At 36.9% G+C, this 22500-nt stretch overlaps 1 protein-coding gene across 14 annotated transcripts in view; it reads left to right on the top strand.

The window, feature by feature from the left end:
• The window catches only part of LOC135206179 (adenomatous polyposis coli protein-like), a 626589-nt gene that overhangs the window by 464839 nt on the left and 139250 nt on the right, over positions 1-22500 (top strand). For 2 of the 14 annotated variants that reach the window (XM_064237477.1, XM_064237474.1), the window contains exon 1: positions 6224-6238. The exons of 9 other annotated variants lie outside the window; for them this stretch is intronic. The gene's annotated coding sequence lies outside the window, so the exon portion shown is untranslated. Of the gene's footprint in view, positions 1-5821; positions 6135-6222; positions 6239-22500 lie in introns of those variants that run through there. 3 more of the 14 variants (XM_064237476.1, XM_064237475.1, XM_064237478.1) reach the window with 3 other exon arrangements.

Below are 22500 nucleotides of genomic sequence, written 5' to 3'. Positions count from 1 at the left end.
CATCTAATGAGGTGAACCGTTGTTGCTAACTACCTGTAATTGCTGTGTGCAGCGGGGGTAGCTGCGACGTTTTTCATGTTGTCTGATGTGAAAAATTATGATTAGATAATTCTTACCTCATTAAGAGACGGAGCACAATAACCCTTTTATTAGAGTGTTACCGTATACCTACTGGTAAAACGTTTCTCCTTAAAGAATAGTAGTTTTTAAGTAAAACTTCCCCTGATGCAGGTCTCCAAGACTCATCATGTTGGGCCTTATGGATTTTAAATCGATTTGCTCAAACGTCGGGATTTTCGTGCGGAGTATTGTAGTGTTGTGCTTCAGGAATCTCCAGACCTCACTTTTGGCAACACTGACTTGTCATTTGTTCATAATCGTGTTGACTGGATGGAACGGTATGCTGCTAGCAGCTGGTCTTGGCTTCTTACAGCTGTCTATTTCTACTTTTATTTTGTGCTCGCAGAAACACCTTGAATTTAGGTGCTTCATTTTTCCGCGTCAACCTTTGATCAGTTTGTTGAGGTTAACTCAGGCGCTGAAGTCTTTGAAACAATATTTTCTTTTGGTTAATTAAAAAAGAAAATTAAAGTGTGGAAGATGGTTTCTTGTCCCATCTCATGGCATTAATGTGGTCATAAGCGTGTACTCACGTATTGCTTGATCATAAAAGCAGAATCAATAATAATAATAATAATAATAATAATAATAATAATAATAATAATAATAATAATAATAATACTTTGTACCAACCAAGATTCATAAACTAATGCAGAGTGAAAATGTAATGGAAACAGCACAAAATACATTAGCCAGGTGAAATAAAGTAATAACCATACCGATGATAATAGTAAGTATATTAATATTTGTTGTACAGATACAGTCATATGATCACTGAAACCTGGATTTACCCAACTAAAGTGTATGCTAGCTTCGTGATAAAAGACATTGAAAATGCTCTGTCGCTAATGATAACAAGAGATCCCTATGCTTAACTTAGCTGTGGGAATTAAAGAATGTTCATGATTTAGTGAGACATTTTCCAGTTTCCTGATAGCATATTGACTTTGCATATTGTTGCTAGGCGGTGCTGGGACATGGTATGCGCCCAGTAGCATTCTGCACGTGAGCGAAATGCCTGTTCTTTCGACTGTATAATGGAACTTTAAGGACTCGTTATGGTAGATTTATGTTAGGGCTGATTATTAAGACGGAAGACCAAAGACCCCGTAGTCGATATAGTTTACATGCGATGTCTGGGATAGGAAGAACCCCCTAGAATTATTCTTGTTTTCTTAAAGACTTTTATTACTCAGGCGACTTTGTTATTCCAGAACCGGAAGTAGTCTATATCATACAGTTATTTTCTTTAAGAAAACGTAGTTTCTACTACTTTACCTGAGCGTTATTCAGTTCTGAGACCATAATATTTCAAAAGATTTGTAGCGCAAAAGCATTTTTTAAAGCTGACTCGTTATTAAAGGTGAGAAACAAATATTATTGCAATTAGATTTCCTTTTCATTTCTTTTAAAAATCTCTAGCGAAACTCCTCTCCTTTTACAGTATTGTTATTCTACCTTGGTAATGTGCGTCCTTTTTGTTGAACCTCTCGAATTTCACTGTCAGTCCTTGTCATCATTTCTAGTCATGTTTACTTAGTGTTCCAGGGTATCGTTATCCTGTCGAATACGTGCTTCATGTAGAGTTTTACAGTTTTATTTGCTTTTAAGTGTTTATGAATGGGAGTTATTTTTGGAAGTCCTCTCATTCACCGTGGATAAGTGGCACTATTTTTGTATTTTGAAATAGATATGTATTGTCATTGACACGAATGACAGATTTGAAAACTAAATTTTTCACACACAAATTACATATATCATATATATATTATATATATATTTATATGTATATATATATATATATATATATATATATATATGCATGTTTGTTTATGTGGCATTTGTGCGTGTGCGAAAGCTTGCGTTTGTATGCATGTTTGCATAATTCATGTTTGCATAATTCAAATTTTGTAAAATACTTGCAGAACTGATAAAGCCTTCAATTTCCCTTTGCTGCCATTCAGGCGAAGAATTTAGAATCACAAGATTTTTGCATTGATTCTTCCCAATTCAACGCCACTTATGCAGTTCATGCCAGCATTTCAGGTCGGTTTTTTTTTTTTTTTTTTCTTATTTATTACTCGATATCTCTCCTGTCTCGCCCTTTTCGTCTTCTTATTTCGTGGTATTCCCCTTGTCCACGTAGTCCCACGTGTTTTACTGTTGTTTGGAAAACGTAAAGTGTGTGGCGGGCGTTTTCACATTTTCCCTTAATTCAGAGTTGTCCAGAACCCTATGAAAAATGGTCAGGGGAGAGAAATTGAATGAGGACGTTTGTGTCTTGCGGATCTCAAGAGTCATCGTGAGGGGAAAAGAGGGGTAGCAAGGGGTTTGGGGTTGTTTTCGAGGTCCTCTTGAGAGGGAGAAGGGAGAAGATACCTACTTGTAAGTCCCCCTCGTCTTTTAAGTATTTTTACCTTCTCACTCAGTGTTATATAGGAACTATTCTTTTATATATAACTAAATCTGTGCTATTTGCAAGCTATTTTAATTTCTACAGTTTTGTTCTCTCTCTTTTAATTTTACAAATAACATGCATTTTTAGGATATATATATATATATATATATATATATATATATATATATATTATATATGTATATATATATATATATACATATATATATACTATATGTGTGTGTGTTAAAATCCATTAGGCCTTATAAACCACTCATTATGCGAGCAATAAATTTTCATCTTCTTCATATGACCGTCAAGTTCTCACGTTCTGATTTTGACATCACTTGCCTGTGGGTCGTTTTCGTTCACACGCGTTGGCTGGTGAAATTATTCTCGTTCATGTTCAGTGTCCTTTTACTCGTGTGCTGTTTTTCTATTAAATCTAATATATTTTCAATACATGCGCACTGAATTTAATGTTTAAATTTAGATAACACATTATAAAATCGGAAGCGTATTTTCGTCGCATGGTGATGCGAGCTGCTTTGAGACGTGAGGCAACTCCGTATCAGCTCGTATTTCCTTATGATGGGTGTGGAATTTTGAGTAGAATTCCAGACGTTAACCTTGGTTTAGCAGGTGCTTGAAGGGCTTTGAGGATATGTTTCCCTCTTTATTTATATTTGGAAAATTATGACTCCGGTAAATCAGATCTTGGAGGGAATGCGTGTGAATATTCGTTCACAAGTAGCGTTTAGTCAATATGCTTATTTAACTCGTCTTTGCCTTTTATAAATTCCTTGAGATTTGTTGAAAACGTTTCAAGTGGTTTTTCTTTGTTGGCACCGTTTCATTGTGGTTAACCACTCTTGTTTTGGTGTGGCTTTTATGTTGAAGTCAAATTTTTTTAAAACTTAAAGAACCGTGTTCTGTATTTAGCTTTGTGTGAGAATATATATGATATATATATATATATATATATATATATATATATATATATATAAATGCAAATGTATATAAATATTTATATACAATAACACGTTTATAAATATATATATATATATATATATATATATATATATATATATATATATATATATATATAGAGAGAGAGAGCCTAGTACCCTTATATATTAGGTTTGGTGAAAGAAAGGGGAGAACAGCGGAACCTCACCTCAAATGAAACAATAGTTTATTTTTTCTTAATAGAAGAATTGATGGAATCTGGAGAAAGATTTAATTATTTGCACTGTACTAAAGTGAATATGTGAAAATTCGTGTTACTCTAACATTAGAGAGCGAGCAACTTTCCCGGAATTTTTTTTTTCTTAAAAAAACTTTGATATCCCATATTGAATATTCCTTTCTCAGTAACAGCCTTTTTCATATCGAGGCTTGTGTCACATTTTCTGCTTTGTTTTCTCTTAGAGAGGTACGGTTAACTTTTACTTTTCTTAGATTCATTTGTTGTTTGTTTATTTAACGTAACTAAGTTGAATTACCAACCTATACCCCTTCTGTAAACGGTATCCTTATTTATATATAATTTAAATTTTTGGAGTTGTTCAGTTCATCCATTTTCATGCATCTGCTGTATCAATTGCCACGAGCGCTTGGTGTTATGTAAACCTTACGTCCTTAACCTACTTTGAACTATACTTAACATTTCTTGCATTTCTTTCATGCACAACGCATACTGTCTCACACTATTAGTGTGCCTTCATGGGATACGTACACACAATTGCGTGTGTTTGTGCGGAATATGCTTGTGTGTGTGTCTAATAATGTGATATTTGTGTAAAGGTTGTAGATCTCTTAGAGTGTGGGAATACTGCGGTGTTTGTCAACAATGACCGCCAGGTCTTTAGCTAAAAGTAGCTGGTGATTGCTGAGAGGTTGCGATGTCCGCGCCAAATTGCTTCGCGTCAGTGTAACCACGGAGCCTTTTTCCTTTTTTTTTCTGAGAACAGTAATGGTTATCCTGATTAAGATGCACGTGCAGTAATTACTATTGTTGCAGGGAAATGGTGACTGTTTGCTATTATTTTTATTCAAGGGGGTACATATTTTCATTTACGTACAACTCATCCCGTTGGAAACAATCCCATTTATTGGCGACAGGATACCTCCCCCGCTTCAGTTTCAAGGTCATTAACCTGTGTTTGTGAATTCTGGCTTATGCAACAAAGAGCAGTGGCTGGGAGCAGCCAGAGAATCGGTTCGAAATTTGCGCAAGAGGCAGGAGGGGGGATCGGTAATAAAGTGAGATATATGGATGGATGCTCTCTCTCTCTCTCTCTCTCTCTCTCTCTCTCTCTCTCTCAGCCTCCCCTTTCGGAATGTGTTCAGAAGTCATATCCCGTCGGAGTGGCCTTTTGCTCCCCCTTCGAAGTCGTAATGTTATATTATGGAAAAAGACGTTTCAGTCACTGGTCCTTTAAATCACCTTAGCTCGTGATCAGAAGTTTCGTCCTTCTCTTCTCGTCCTTTATTCGCGCTAACTGTGCGTTGGAAGCCATTTGATTTACGTCATGCCTCCGTACGGGGTCCAGGAGTTATGTCATTAAAAGAACTCTATTTCCGGAGTTACGTTACCGCTGTATGTGATTCTGGTATTCGTCCGAAACTCACTGAAATAAATTCAACAAGTGCCAGTCCGTTGGGGCTGGTTGGTTAAGCTGACTGGGAGTTGGGAGAAGGGGGTCTTGGACCGTGGAAGTGGGGTAGGGTTCCTGAGAGAGAGAGAGAGAGAGAGAGAGAGAGAGAGAGAGAGAGAGAGACCGTAGTCCCCGGGAGGAGGAGAGGGTACCGTATCATCAAGCTTTTGGGCTCGGGAAGTCGGTGTCGGGTGCCAAAATTTACCTACACCTAAAATTTCGTACCTGTTTGGAGGTCATGGTACGGCGGCGGGCAAAAGAAAGAATTAATTGAAGCCTGAATCGAAACCACCTTTGAGTGGGTGTCTGTGATGGATGAATGGACGGAGTGTGGACTGCGTCCTGAATCCAAGGTGTCCGTAACTGTCGTCGACTTCCCATAGCGCGCGCACGGCAGTGAGAAGAGAGAGAGATAGAGCGAGAGAAAGAGAAAATGTGTATGGGGTGAGAGAGTAGAGGGACAATTTCAGCGGCTTACGGGTGTTGGAGAGAGAGAGAGAGAGAGAGAGCACAGGAGGATAGCGGGTTGGGAGGTTGGGGGAGGAATGAACGAATGGTCCCAGGGAGCAGCACCGAGGTCCGAGGGTTGGAGAGCGAGAGAGAGAGAGAGAGAGAGAGAAAGAGAGTGAGTCTGACTGTAGTGTTCTGAGACGTATGTGTTGTTAGTAGTAGTGATGGAGCAGTGGTGGTGGAGGTGTCGTGGCGCGGTGCTCCTGTCGGGGCTGCTACGACGACTGCTGTCTCGTGGGTTCCATTCTGTTGGCCTGGTCGTCGTCCCGCTTTGGCCTTTAACCCAGTGAGAGACGTGGTCCTCCTGTATGAAAGAGAGAAAAGATTCCTGGGGACTTCTGCCTGGTATCAGTTCGAATCTCGAATTTATCGAGTGATTGATAATATACCCTTAGTGCTCCCATGACAAGGAAGAACTCGGCAGTGTTTTCGTTAAGCTCCTCCAGGAGGTATGGTCCACCTCCTCCGATCGGGAATGCTAAGTGTACATATCGCGTGGCATCTGGAGCTTGTTCCTTAACCCTGAGGGGCATTCTGCTCCTGCAGAAGAACCGTAAGAATGTGTTGGCCACGATGATAGCCAAGGTCGGAAACTTTGAAGGTGATATAAATCCACTCATTCAGTCTATAGCAGGTATTGTGTTTGGAAGTCCAAAAGTTTTATTGTAGAGGAGACATGTTTGTGTACTGTTCCATCACTAAGCAAAAAGACGGTCGGTTATCTATTTGTAAGACATCTATTTGTATTGTGATACAGATTTAGAATATTTTTGTGTCTATTTTAGAACCACAGTTTCTCTTCCGCAAGAAAATATATAAGCCAGGTGTTCTTGTGTTATCCATATATTTGTTTCGACTATACCAACGCGTATTGTTGCCTGTTGAGTATTCTGTCATATAAATGAAAATACAGTTTCAAGGATCATGGCTGTGTTCTCCAGGGGTGCCAAAGCGATTAGAGGTTCGCTAGTGCCAGACTTGAAGTCAAGTGGGGGAATAGCCTGTGCGGGGGAAGAACGAAGTGTTAGGATGCCAACAGGATGATCATGTTGAGCTCTCCCACAGAAGTAGCGGGGAGGGATGTCCAGTGAAGAAGATGGTGCTGACTACCTCCGCTGACCATACTTTTTTTCTTCTTTTCTTTTTTTTCCATGTGCAACCCATTATCATGCGTTCCTTACCACCCTCAGATCTCGTCGCTACGCTTATGTGCATTTTGTGGATTCGCTTTGAACGGGAATTTTTTCACCGAACCAAATTTTGCTCGTTTCTTGTTATTTTTTTATGTAAATGTGCTTCACTTATCTTATACTGGTATTTGCTTATGTATATTTTAGCTTTCATATGGAAGGGAACCATTTTTAAAACAAAGACTCATAACTGACTGTATAAATCAAAATATGGGCCACTTGAACATTAGATAGATATTTTATAGTGTTCTTGTTAAACCTACAGTTTATTTATGTAACATTACAAAGGTTTTCTATGACTTTCCTTGTCTGCTAGTCAGAAACGAAGCTTTATGATGACCCAGAAAAACTAGTATTTTTGGGCGTGTTTCTAAAATGAATGATTAACACTCATTATTTGCTTATGTTTGTATAACCGTAGCTTTTGTTATGAAGAACAGTCTCATTACGTATCATATATGTTCATTTACGAAAGTTGTTATTCTAGTTTTACCTTGGTCATGTAATTATACGTACATATATTATGTTATATAATATATATATAGTATATATATATATATATATATATATATATATATATATTTATATATATATATAATATAATATATTATAGTGAGTGAATGTGTATTTGGGTTCGTCAAACATTTTAATTCTAAACTTCATTCAGATTATTTTTTTATTACCAATATATTCATTTTTCTAAGTTGAATTTTATTGCACTGTTAACCGTTTTTATGTGTGACGCCAGTTTATGATATATATAAAAAAAGGCCTTGTTTGAAGGTTTATTGTTTTAGATGCATTTTGTCTCTACCTAGATTTAAAGGCCCTTATCGTAATTGAAAGAAGGTCCCATATTAATATTTAACTGTTCAATGTATTATTAAAAACGCAACTTTCCTCGTCATTTTGATTGACTTTATAATGCCTGGTCTTGTAATTTCGAGTATGTAATGACGTTGAAATAGTTGTTTTACTAAATTTATTCAACTATTATTTATAAGGAAGAAAAACTTTATTTATGTATACGTGCGCTAAACATGGCTTCGACAAGATACTAATAGTCTTAACGAAATAATTGCAGATGCGAGTAAATAAGTCAAATCTTAAACTTTAATATTTATCTGCTGCTGCATAAAAGTCAGATCTTATGCTGTAAACCTCGGCAATTTAACTGCCATCGAGTAAGTGAGGTCTTAACCTTTCCATCTTAGGAAGATTGTGTAGGGTAAGGAATGTGCTTTGCCTCATGGTCGATCGTAGACATCCAATTTCAGATGATTTATTACCTCGCCAGATATTTACTCAATTTTAATGCATTCCCTGAGAATCTGGAGAAGTTGCTGTCTTTCATGATGGTAAAAATGGAAACTAATGGCAAACCCCTTCGCAGTCCCTTGCTAATGATGCCCCACCATTCCCTCGTACTTTAATATTGCGGGGACGTCTCCCTGGCTCATTAGGAACGTCGGCTCAGAAACCTCTTTAATGCTTACATTGGCTCCATCATCGAAGGGTCCTGTCACTCGCGAGACCAACACGTGACGAAAACCTCATCGATTTTGGGGCATGTTTTTAGTCTTTCTCTTTCGGGTAGTTTATTCATTGAGTGGAATTAATAGTCTGCTAGATACTTTGGGTTCCAACGAATGCCAGCCAAGGTCAGGCTAGGAAACTCGTGAAGTTTTATCTTTCCTCTCGCTCTAGAAAAAAGTGCAATAAACTGTACGGACGGTTTTTCTCAAGCCTAACTAATATATATATATATATATATATATATATATATATATATATATATATATATATATATATATATAATATACATACAATTGCAGGAAATTTAATTACCTATTTTGATGTGATGTTAAAACGTCCATTTACTATTAACACTAATAATAAAATAAGTACTAACTTGCTGTAATTAAACCTTACAAACAGATACCAGAATCATAAACAATATTCAGTGCCTAAATCGGACAATTTTTGTAAGGCACATTACTATTTTTGCAATTTAGCTTTTTTTTCATATTTGTATTAAGCAGAAATTTGAAAACTGCCTATAAAGTACCTGCGGATTAAAGCGAATGCCTCAAATAAGTCGAATTGACCTTTTTGTGTCTTCAGACAGGTGGCTCTGCAGAAATGTTAGGGTCTTATCCGTTTGTTGCTAAAACTTCCGTCTAATATGAAAGTATTGTTAAATGGCCGGTAAACATTTTTGATTAGATTTCTGATGATTACAAAAAGAATGCCATATTGAAATTGGTTTAGATTTTTATTCCAAGATTCGTTGCATCCGGTTGTTTTAACTCTTGTTTATTAATTGCCAGCCTTTTATTAATTAACATTTTTCGAGTTACAGGCAAATCCTGTAGAGACATAATATTTTAATATATATTATACTTCAGTTGGCTGTATTTTTATTCTTTATAAATTTCCAGGCTGTTTTATCAGGTTTTTATTGTTCTGCGTGTTGTCTGTTGAATTTTCTTTCATTATAAATAGTTGTACTGTAGCTTTGCTTATGGAGGATGCTTTAATTGATTAATATTTTTAATATTATCATGGATATTCATGACAACATTTCATTTCACAGATGCATATAAATTTTTTTACCATTGGCAATATTTTAACTGGAGTTTTATGGACGAGCTTTTTACTTTCTTGATGGAAAGGTCCAATGAAGCCTTTATCAGAATTTAACTCCTTTCACAATCCAGTTGTACTGATCTAATGAGAAGTTAAAGTGTTATGTAATGATGTTGTCTTAGTGATGGATAATTATTTTACTCGAATGACGCATGTGACTTGGAAACTGATCTTTTAGAAGCAGTTTACTCAGCTAGAAATTGTCAACTAAACTTATAAAACTTCTTTTAAAAATACCATTGGCTGAAAGTTTATAAGCAACGTTTGTCATGAGAAGAAAGCCGACCATTTCTACCAAAATAAGAAAGACAGAAAGAAAAAAAAACACACCTGCAGTAAACCTGGACATTTTTCGCCCGTAAAATCTCCTGATTGTTGTACGATAACGTAAGAAAAAAGAATGTCCGTTGTTCGGAACCTTCCCAGTCCGTTGGAATTTCATTAAGCTTCGTACGTAACAGTCACCAAAATATAAGGATCATCTTAATTTTATTTTAAGATCAAACCCCATATCAAAGAACCAGGTGTGAGTGACAAGACTCAATCTATGGGGAGGAGAATAATCTTATGAGACCGCTTTAGGTGACAAGAAGTCTCATTAAGGTCCCTGTTTGAGATTATAGGACGAATTCAAGAGTTGATAAGTGCGCGCTGGAGTAACATGCCATGCACAGAAGCAGTCAAGAGAGATAAGAACCATCAAATACAACACAATGTTAAGACCTTGACACCTCGTATAATCTTTGTGGGACAAACTAAGTTCGATAGAAATGCCTATAGGATTTTTTTTTTTTTCCGTACAGTACCCCCATGGAGCTTGTGAAAAACATCTCATAGAACTTTCACATTAAGCCTCGACAAAGACACGAGAATTATTTCACTGGACTTTTCGTCGAGAACCACATAATAGAACCCCCTTGAAAATATAAGAGGAGCATCTCATTTAAATATTGTATGACAGGTGGACCTGTCCAGTAGGATGGAGAAAAAAGAAGGCAAATTTTTTTTTCTTTTTTGTCAGACAATGTCTTACGCATGAGCTATAACCAGGTTAACAAAACCGTCTCCTGCAGACTTGTGAGAAATAATTCCTTCTTGTGTGGGGGGTGGCGATGTCCGATCTAGGTGTAGTGCAGGCATCCCAGACAACATTAAACCGCAGCCAGTCCAATTATACTCGCGAAAAGGTGCGTAAAAACCTTCAGGAGAGATTATCACCCACAGATACAGGGACAGATGGTGGATATATATATATAGAGAGAGAGAGAGAGAGAGTTTACAAGAACTCATGACCGCAGGAAATTTGCAATACTTATCAAATTTTAGTATGAAGAACAATCACGTTCATTAAAGATGCGGGTAAATGCGGCTCTTGGCTCGTCTGATAAATTCTTTGTGTACTGTAACGATGCATTGAAAACCCGTACGTTCGATAGATTTAGGGCTTATTGCATTTTCACTAATTTATAGGGTTTTATCACCCAAGGAAACGGTCTCTTTCATCCTGAACTTTATGTAAAGGATTTAGATGCTTCTACGAGAGAGAGAGAGAGAGAGAGACAGTACTATAGTTCTTCATGAGTGCATTGTAGGCCATTAGTATCATTCTTCTGGAAGCGAAATGAGAATTGAGTGAAAATTGGGAGGGGTGCGTGTGTTTTATGGACCCCTCTACCCTCCACGGTATTGATCTTTCTTCTCCAAATATTACGCCTCACCAGAGGGAGAGAGAGAGAGAGAGAGAGAGTGAGAGTGAGAAATGCATTGTGTTTTAAAGGGCAACGGTATTTGATTTTGAAGGGGCAATTACGACACAATGGAGGGCATCAGAACAGATGTAATATTGTTACATAAGTGTTTGCTCTTTGCTGAGCATATCGATCCATTTTTCATGGATGAGGGGCCCTTTTGACCAACGTTATAATCCTGCTTGTTTCTGTTTTGAGTTAGTTGCGAGAAATTTCATGATTCCAGTTGTGTAATCTAGCCACGCCGCGTGATTTATTTAATGTTATAGGAAGTGGTTTAGTGTATATTGTCACAAATTCATACACATTTTATATATAAAAGTATGTACGTATATACAACACACGTCTATATATATATATATATATATATATATAATATATATATATTATATATATATATATATATATATATATATAGTATGTGTGTGGGATGACGATCGTGTTAAATGTGTTGAAGCATGCTAGTATTGGACATGATTTTAGTGTTACCACGTTATCGATTAAGTACACAGTTAAAGATGGACCTTATTGTTGCACTTTGAAACTGTATTTGATTCTGAGGTCTTTATTGGAAGACCGATGTCTCGTGTTTCCTGCATAGGTAGTGTTCATTTGTAAGTACCGTATGCTGTAGGGTTCAGATGACAGAATGTCATTAAATATTTGTCTCAAATTTTCGATGAGAGATTCGATGATGAATGAATTTCAATCAGGGACGGGAGTATTTGAATAGAGAGCTTGCTTAGCGCATTTTATTAATTATCCCTTGCGGTAAAAATCTTGGATGATACGAGAAAAAGGAAAAGAGAATGATGTTTTGTTATACTTACGAACGACAAACTCACCTTGGAATGTCTCTCAAGCTTTTTCTTGAGATAGTGTGGGAAATGGCTGAGTCATAAACTTCATTTTGAAGACAGTCTATCATGTCGGCGTTTAAGCTCCTGAATATTTATTGTGGGAGTTTTTTTATTCTTTTTTAATATAAACAATACTAGGGCTTTCTTTATCAGCGCCTGGTGGGTATATCCGAAAGTTAGTTCTCGTTTAAGAGTTGAATCAGTTTTGAAAGTTTATCTGGGAAGTAAAATCATTTTCCCAATTCTAAATAACAAAAATGTTTGTAGTATGTTTAAAAAACAATACATAGCAAAATAAAATCACGTAGAAATTGATATTTTGATTGACGTTGAGTTATTTATCAAACTGTTTTGTTTTGTATAATTTCCGATTAAGTAGTCATTTGTCAGGTTGCTTATCTTAGACACATCATGAAGATAAAACCACTTGCTTAAGAGTTCATTGAAATAACACTGACGTACGATAACGCGATTACTAGACATTTAAGGGTGTGACGTCATTTTCACCGGCTATATTAGTATCTTGACCCATTTATCTTCGAGACCTGGGTTTTTTTTTTGATGGGATACAGAAGCTAGGAACCTCACGGTTACCCCCTAGCCTCTTGTTAACCCCCTTTGGTTTCCCACCAAACGCTTCTTGCTTTATTGGGGGTTGTCTCTTAATGTGGGTTAGGTTGAGAAAGGGTAGGGAGGTGGGGTTAGGGTTAAGTCTTGGGTAGGGGATTGTGGATGGTTTTACGAGAAAAAGAAAAAAAAAGTGGTAATGTGAGCTATATCAATGAGGTTGTCGTGAAAAACCAAGCCTAAGAAGGACGATTAGATACGGAGCCTTCTTCGTTTCTTTTGTTCCGATAATTGTTTTGGCATCTGGGAATCGAAGCTGTGGTGGTGACTCCTGCCATCGCGTTTTGGCTGCGATATGTTCATTGCTCATGTTCTCTCTCGAGTGATGATGAAGATGATAAACATCAGGAGGATTGCCAGAGAAACCTCATTAGATGTTGACCGTGTTCTTGTAAACTGTATTCATTGCAGCGAGTATGCATCATGCATTATCGCAGGGTCATGTAGGGTATGTTAATTTGCTGTTTATAAAATGGAGCATTTTACTTGTTTTTGTCAAATTTCTTCAGATATGAGTATACATACATGCATATATATATATATATATATATATATATATATATATATATATATATATATATATACATACATACATGCATACACACTTACTATATATATATATATATATATATATATATATATGTGTGTGTGTGTGTGTGTGTGTGTGTGTGTGTGTGGTGTGGTTCGCACTTATTCATGCATATATGAATTCATGTAACACAAAATGCCTAATTTTAACAGTGTACAAAGGGAGAAAGGTTAAAGATATACAAACGAACATATCTTGCTCATTTGTTACCTTTACTGTCTTCAATTTTAGAATAATTGTATCGCTAATAGGATATTTTTCAATTCGAAAACGTAAGCGAATTAATTCTCATTTCCCCAGTCTTATCTGTGAGGTTAAATTGTCTTGCCTGGTAATGATAAATCGCGCTATCGTGGCTTAGAAACTTCTCATTTATTTACCTGTCGTTGTTTGACGTGCCCATCATTTCTAGCGTCATGATAAGATGCTTATACCTAGGGATGCATTCGCATTTATAATCCTCATTATTAGAGGCCAATAGTCCCCATCAGAATATTGCAGAAAATGTAGGCAGAGTTTGACTTGTTAAATTTATATTTAGAGTATATTTTTACAAGATCATGATTTTTTTACTTGATTTATATCACAGTATTAATTATTAATGTCAACATCTACTTCCGTCATTATTATTATTATTATTGTTGTTATTATTATTATTAATTTAACAAATCACCTTTAGAATCGTAGTGGACACATTCACGATCCAGGAGTTAGAATATTATATATATATATATATATATATATATATATATATATATATATAAGTATATATATATTTATATATATATATATATATATATATATATATATATATATATATATATATATATATATATATATGTGTGTGTGTGTGTGTGTGTGTGTGTGTGAGAGAGAGAGAGAGAGAGAGAGAGAGACGCTTTGTCACAATGTATTGATGTAATTCATCAACAAAATAGTCGCTTGTCGTTTACATCTCATAAATGTTCTCCGCGGTCTCTCGGTCTTTATTCATGGGTCTTTTGTTTGTCTGAATGCCATATCAATTATGCCAGTCCCTTTGATATACAGGCTCTGCGTTTAAGGGTCTCGTAATCCCTCGGATAATTTCGTTATCTGACCTTGAGAGAAGCTGCCTAATTAAGTTTTGCGTCGGTAGGCCCTAGATCCGTTGCTGCCATTAGTGGCTTAGGAGGCTCCGCAGGTGTCTTGTTCATTATGTCCGTTGCCCTTTATCTTTCTGTTGTTTCGGTAAATTAAGAGCAAGGTAAAGGGAATTACCTTGATTAAGAGTTTCCTTACTCGTATAGCAGGTTGTTTGTTACAGTGAGTTTCCCCCCCCCCCCCCCCCCTCCCCCCCATTTTTTTATTTATTTTTTTTTTTCTTCTTCTTCTTCACTGATATCGAAACTAATTGGAGATCTTATTTTCATGAACTCTTATCAAGGCACAGTGTGATATTGCGAGTTCAAAGTCTGACCATTGCCTCTTATTGTCAAAATGCTTCATTCCCATTAACGTGTTTATTATTGATCGTCATGTAAATAAATCTTTCATTTATGGATTTTAAAAATACAATTGATAAATACTGCCCTATATATATATATATACGGATTAATCCCACAGATTATGTAGTTTTACTTTTCAATATTGGCTCACATCCATAGCACTTGAAATGATGTCAAATCATGGTAAATAACATGTCTTAGAGAGAGAGAGAGAGCGAGAGAGAGAGAGCGTTGGGTCATGATTCTATAAAAAGATACTTAATCACAAACAAAGACGACTTAATCGTAAAAAGTAGGTTTTACCCGTAGGAGGAAAACAGGATCTTGAATAATTCGTGTCTAATCATTACATCATCGCATTTGATGGGTGCTTTTAGAACTAATTGCCTTGATTAATCTATTGTTGGCGAGCGCTTCCTCGGCAGGTTTCGTTTTATGAGAGGATTAAGCGACTCGTGTTACCCTCTTCCCCTGGGCCTCCTCCTCCCCCCCCCCCCCCCCCTACAAGCAGATATTGTAAGCTCCTCTTCTCAGAGCCGTTGGAATGGCGATGAGTGTAATATTCAAGGGGGCGATTATGAAGACGCCGACATAAGTAGTTTAGGATTAAAAGCAAAACACTGTTGGTGTCTCCTTTCTTCTATTTATGATGGATTTTTGTGGTATCTATAAGAACTGTCATATGATAGTAAGGAGAAAAATATAATTCTTCATATGAACGTAAACATCAAATTTTTTTTACCAATGTATTTATAATTACTGTAACAGGAGTCCAGGCTTCTTAAAATTACAGAACGGACGATTGGCATCGGAAAATATCTCTTGTGTGATCAGATTTCATGTACTTTAACTTCATTCCCCTCTTACAGAATACGATAACATAATGCTGCGTGACACAAGATAATTAATTGTTTGATGTATGTCACTCTTCTGTTTACAATCCTAGTAAATATATAAGGGTCATGTCATTGTAATATTTTGTGGAAAGTCTTTTGATAGTGTAAAGTTCCTCAGTATAATATTTATAACTCATCGTGAATAACTAATTTTGATATCGCAGACTTCTTACTTCTCTGCTATCCGTAACAATAGCTGGCGGCAGCACCGCAGCCTTGCCAATTCGAGAGAGTCAGGCATAGATTCATGTCCGTAAATAAGCATTATTTCATATTTTTTTTATTTTTTTAAATTTCGTAGACTACTATCATGATCCTTGATAATGACATGACACTAACATTACGAAATGTAGTTAATTGGCATTCCAAATCTGTTGGGTAAGATTTTATTGTCAATGACATTGTATTACTATGTTTAGGCTGTTATTTCAAAAAAATATCACCCTATATAAGAAATATTTCGTCAAGTAAACGTTATATATATTTATTTACACTAAAGTAATGACACACGATATATTTTGTCATTACTGCTCCTGTTGCAATCGTTCCGTTTTATGGTGTGAGAGACGTAATGCTGTTCTTGCGGTTTTACGCCTTGTGAATCTGTTGCTGTTTTTGCTGTTTCACGGTTTGCGATTGCTTCGAGACAAGTCCTTGCAGTTTGTGCCGACACACGTGTATCGGTCTCCCTCGAATTTTGTGTGGAACACTCAATCGTGGTTCTTTATTTTACTTCTGTATGTTGCGTTTGTTAGTTGTTGGTTTTAATAATTTTTTTCGGTGGCTGGTTAGTTGAAGTTAAATTTAGTGCTATTTTTGTTTGTTTGTTAAGTGGTGACACTAAAATCGGTAACGATAATATCACTACTACTCTGACTTCATCGAGCACATGGTGTGAGCGCAAGCTGTGCTTTCTAGCACACACCTCTCTTTCAAGCGCATCTTCCATTTATCTCCTCACCAACACAGTTCCAAGACCTTCTCTCTGGAGGCGATAAGAACCAAAATACTGATGATAAACAGAACTTCACATTGCGGAAATAACCTTCCCAGAGGAACCATTTCTCGTTAAAAACATCCTCTAAAATACAGAGAGCCCTCACTTTTAACCAAGCAAGCGTTAAAGCTAATTTCTCGCTCAAACTCAACCCCCCCCCCCCCCCCTCTCTCTCTCTCTCTCTCTCTCTCTCTCTCTCTCTCTCTCTCTCTCTCTCTCTTTGTGCGTAGATGACATGTGTGTTATGTGGGCGCAACGCGAAAACTGCCACCTGCTATCCACCCACCACTGTCACCGCCCGTGCCATCCTGTGGGTGCCTCATGGCACCAGCAGCAGGCACCAGGTAGATAGCAGGGACGGATGGCACCGCCCACCCCGGTGGGGGCGATGGGCATGAAGGGAAGAGGCAGAAGCAGATGGTCACGTTTTGGCGTCTCCCTCGAGCGAATATCATTCAGTATATTACAAGAGATTTGGCCGCACACCCTCTCTCTCTCTCTCTCTCTCTCTCTCTCTCTCTCTCTCTCTCTCTCTCTCCTAATATTCTTTCGTATATCTGTTTCATATGTTATAATCTCTTATTCTATGTTTTTCCCATTTATCCGTTTTTTATCATTCTTATATTTCTCGTATGTAATCTTGTACCTTCCCTTCATTTCCAGTTTTAATATTATTAGCCTGTATGCATTTCCTAATTCACATTTTCAATTCTTCTTACCCACATTTTACTTCTGTCTCTCTCAGTTTTTCCATTGTCTCCTTTTTTTCCCAATGTCTTTTTTTTCCATTGTCTCATTTTTTTTCGTCCACGTTCATCGTATTCCTTTGACAGTTGCTACTGTTTTCTTTCTTGTGACCCCCATTGTGGAAGACAAATGACGACCCGTTGCGTAGATGCTGTCATGGTCTTGGGACTGATCTAAGAGACATGGTTAATGTGCACGAGACAGGTGAGATTGCTTTTTGTCTCTCAACATCGACGTTTTTATTTTTTTTTTATCTCTTATTTTCCTTGGCTCCGTGGAGGATCGTGTTATTTTAAGGACTCGAGGATTGTCAGAAGATCAAATTTATGATTCGCTTTTATTGTTCCCTTTTGTAGTTTCAGATTTATGGTGCGTCTATGTAACTGCCTTTTGTAATGTATGTGTGCCAGTTTACTACGTCATATGTTTTTGCTTTTTGAAGTTATTTTAATGTAGAGCTTTTTTAAGACTCGGCATTGCCGTTTTAAAAATGTACGTTATTCTAGATGGAACCTACAAGTTTTATTTTTATCTCTGGATTTCCTTGTAAAGAAGGGAATCGCAATATTTTTAAGGGATAAATTGCAGCTTTGCCTTTTGTGTTTGCTGTAACGCCAGCTTTCGATCATATCAATCCATTAATAACGAAATTAAACTGTTGCATTCCTATTGCAATACCATTGACAGAGATTTAATGAGAAACAGCCCTATATACTCGCAGCGGGGTAGTGTACAATATTTCTTGTGATTGCAATAAATTTTATATTGGACAGTCAGAGAAAACTGTTTAAACCCATCGCAAAGCATGTGTACAGTATTGCTATGATCAGAATTTTTTTTATAGCAATCAATTCAGTGGTCTAAAGCAAGATTTTATTCAGAAACAGTCATTTTATCTTGAGAAATCAAATAGAAACAACATGTATTCAATATAGTGAAAGCAAAACTTCAGTAGCAGTACAGGTTTATTCAAGACAGACCAGCTCTTTCTACTTATGAAAAATCAGCACAAATTATGTAACCTATTTAGCCTCATTAGACGGTAAACCTTTTCTGTTAGGCGCACTGTGTACTAGACAATGTGTATTTTATGTTGTCCTTTAACAGTTGTATGCACCATTCACAATACTCTCTCTCTCTCTCTCTCTCTCTCTCTCTCTCTCTCTCTCTCTCTCTCGCTTTAAGAGGTATATTCACGTGATACGTAGATGATAATGAAAGTTTTAATCTGACACAACAGGTGGCAGTGTTGGCTTATTTTTAAAGAATTATTTGTAAAGAGTAAGTGGCTTAGGAATTTGCAAGGTTGAAACACCACGTGTCAGTATAGTTTTTCTTCTCATTCTCAGAATACTTCTCTAGGATGCTCACTATACATACGTACATACATATATATATTCCAGTGGCTAGGGCGCTTACTTCGTCAGCTAGAATGCCGGGGTTCAAGAGTGAGTGCTTTTAGTCTTTCTTTTGAAGCATTTGTGCCTCCATTAACGTATGTAGCGAGTTATGCAAACGTGCATGTATATTTGTGTGTGTATAAGTATATATTATAGATATTTATATCTTATATATATATATATATGTATATATATATATATATATATATATTTATATACATAGATATATATATATATATATATATATATATATTATATATAATATATTCTATATTTATATACATATATAGATAATATCTATATATATATATATATATGTGTGTGTGTGTATGTATGTATGGTATGTATGTATGTGTGTATAATTTTTTTTTCACATTGACTAAATAATTAATTGGAGAAGAATAGGAAGTGCTGTGACATCATAAGACGCAGTTATTTACGTAGTATATGCAAACCAAGACGTAAAGATAGTTACTGTTCAGATTTTATCTCATGTTTGATGTTCGGAGCAAAGGGGGAAGGGGAAGGGCCTTAGAAGAAATGTTTTGAGAGGTTATTGTAGTCCAGGTGGATCCAGCACTGCCCCAATTTGAGCTTCCTTTGCCTCTTGTACCTTTTTTATGTTGTTTTACGCGGTGAAAAATTTAGTTATTTAGAATTTTTCACTGATTTAGATTATCCTTCTTAGAATGATTACTATGTCCCCTTCGATGTTGAGTCATACTCTTTTTATTATTTTTTTTTTCTTGTCGTTTACACTAGATTTTGAGGTTGCCTCCCCCATCAGCCTTTGCACTTAAAAAAGAAAATATTTCAGATGGAGCAATGAAATTTATATTGATATTTTTGGTAATTTTCTCTTTTTCTATTTTAATTCTCTTCTGTATGTGTTGTTAAAATTGCATTTTTTAAAATTAAGTTCAGTGTTACCAAAGTGCATTTTTTAACGATGTAATACGAAGTTGATACTCTCTCTCTCTCTCTCTCTCTCTCTCTCTCTCTCTCTCTCTCTCTCTCTCTCTCTCTCTCTCTCCATACAAAGATTATTCATGTCTGAACCGTAGAATACTTCATTCTTTGTGATGCCCTTAATGTCCCTTTACAATAGTACGGGCGTCATAACTCCACATATAATGGAGGACAAAGCGACATTATCGAAGAGCTATCTTCTTGGACCAGTCTCCGTCTGTAGACTTCACGAGTGTGTAGGTATTTTTTGGCTGAGATGAAGAGAACCAGATTGGTAGTACAACAAATGGGAAAGAGAATTCAAGTTCTTATTTGACTTTTTATAACTGGGTTTTCAGGGGAGTTCAAGGTTTTTTGTTAGTGTTTAATGTCAAGGTTATGACTTCTATTCTTTTCCGTGTAATGTATTTTTAAGTATCGAATTTAGACATGTGATTTTTATTGCCGATGCAGAGGTATAATGTGCATTTTGACTGCTTCCTGTACAAAAGTCGCATTTATTTAGTAGACTTAATTTATCCTCGGAGATTGTGCGAGTGCAGCTGTTGATCAAGTTGATATACAAAGTTAAAGGTGTTAAATCCATTTTGACGTGATTCCCAGTAATACTCTCATTTAATTATTAGGCTAAACTGACATTATTCTTCCTGGGAATGAGATTGCCTTAATGAATGAAGGGGCAAGAGAGAGATAGTGCTTGATGTTTTTCCTCTTATATGCCGGAAGGGAAGCGAACTCATAAATGTTCCGATGTTCAGATATTAGATCCAGTTGCCAAAGCAGAGGAAAGGATCATTAAGTGAGAGAGAGAGAGAGAGAGAGAGAGAGAGAGAGAGAGAGAGACTTCAGCTGTTTTGAAACGAAAATTGCCTCTTTAGGGGATTTTATTTTTCATGTTGAATGAATAGACTGGCGTTTTAGTAGCAGAAGTCGTCGGCGGTCATCTCACTAGTAGTAATGATAGGTAAAATCGTCCCCAGGAAGATAGAAGATGCTCGTTGGTGATGCAGATGAGCTGCAAATGAATTAATTATTTTCCTCGATGTCTTCTCGTCATCGTGCTTCTTTGTTTATTTAAAACGGTAATAGAGCGCTTATAGATAATGGTCAGTAGCTTCAGTGTATAGCACCGAGGAATTCCATCGGTAGGGAGAGACTTCTTATTTATGTATTGATCGATTTGAATTATTCTGGGAAGGATACGGCGTGTTGCAATGAGAATAAGGGATGCCCATTGATATCGTACCTTGAATGATGGGTGGGTGTTGGGGGGTTCTCCCAACGGAGAAATGAAGATAAGTGAGGTGTATACAGTTACGGTACCGAGGGTGAGGAGGAAAGTGCTTAAAACATAGGACTGATGATGGAGGGGTTGGAGCGTACCTACAGAGATATGGTATCGAGGGGAAGAAGAAAGATACCGATGGCGAGGAAGACGACACCTGTAGATTTGGTACTGGATGTTGGTGGGGTGGAGGAAGACGCCTAAAAGATGTCACCTGGCATCGTGTTGTTACGTTTTGTGTCCGGATGCCGGCAGTGGCTCTAGTTAGCCAAGGGCAGCTTAGCTACCTCTGCGGGGCCCTTGGCAGGAGAAAGATGCCAAGGGGTAAAAACTGCCGGAGGCCTCCTAGATGGGTTGACAACCTTTGAGTGAAAGGTGTTGAAGCAGTGAGGGGAAATGATGGGTCAAGGAAATGGTTAACAATCATTTTTGTTTACTTTTTCCAGGATGACGCGCTCATTTTTTCAAGGCTCCATCAACGATTAACGAAATTTGAGAGTAAGTGTCGTGTAACACGGTATCCCACTGACCCAAACCAGTTTTCTAGCCACTGAGAACACTTTGAGAGAGAGAGAGAGAGAGAGAGAGAGAGAGAAGAGAGAGAGAGAAAGAGAGAGAGAGAGAGAGGTTTTGTTCAGTGATTATGTACATCATTAGCTACGAATAACTATGATGATTTGTATGACATCTCCCTTCACGGGCGCCCTTAAGTCACCCAACTCGACTCCTTCGCCTCACCCTACGCTCCAGCGAGGTGTCTCCTTCGTTTCGACCACGCCCTCTGATATATGCTGTTAGGAATCTCATGTTTATTTATCTTCAACGTATGTAACCCGAAACCTTGTGGTCAACCTTGTGTCGTCTTCCTCCTCCTCTCTCTCTCTCTCTCTCTCTCTCTCTCTCTCTCTCTCTCTCTCTCTCTCTCTCTCTCTCTCAGGCATTGACACGCACGCGTTACCCAATTCAATTTGTTCTTTCTCTTTGCCATCTTGTTTTCTATCTTCGCCCTGAATGATTTTTCCCCATTTATTTTGATCTAAATGTTCATCTCTCTCTCTCTTCTCTCTCTCCATGCTAACATATAGCATTTTCTATATTTGTCATTTATCTCCTTAAATATCATTAGGCATAGTTCTTTCACGTTATTGACAAGGAAGATGTTAACATTTCGCTTTTATATTGTAATAATGACTTAGTATCCCAGTCACATTATTATAAAAACTTGTATGTAAATGTAAGCATTTGTTAAATATATCTCATTTTAATAAATTAAAAGTATACAAAAATTGTACAGTTTCAAACGTGGTATATATGCCTGATTGCATACTGTGTGAGGTTATATATTACTGTGACAAACACATTTGTGGTTCC

The sequence above is a fragment of the Macrobrachium nipponense genome, chromosome 29 (assembly GCF_015104395.2).
Source record: "Macrobrachium nipponense isolate FS-2020 chromosome 29, ASM1510439v2, whole genome shotgun sequence".
Lineage (NCBI taxonomy): Eukaryota > Metazoa > Arthropoda > Malacostraca > Decapoda > Palaemonidae > Macrobrachium > Macrobrachium nipponense.
Note: the sequence above shows the minus strand (reverse complement) of the source record. Positions and strands in the feature narration are given on the sequence as shown.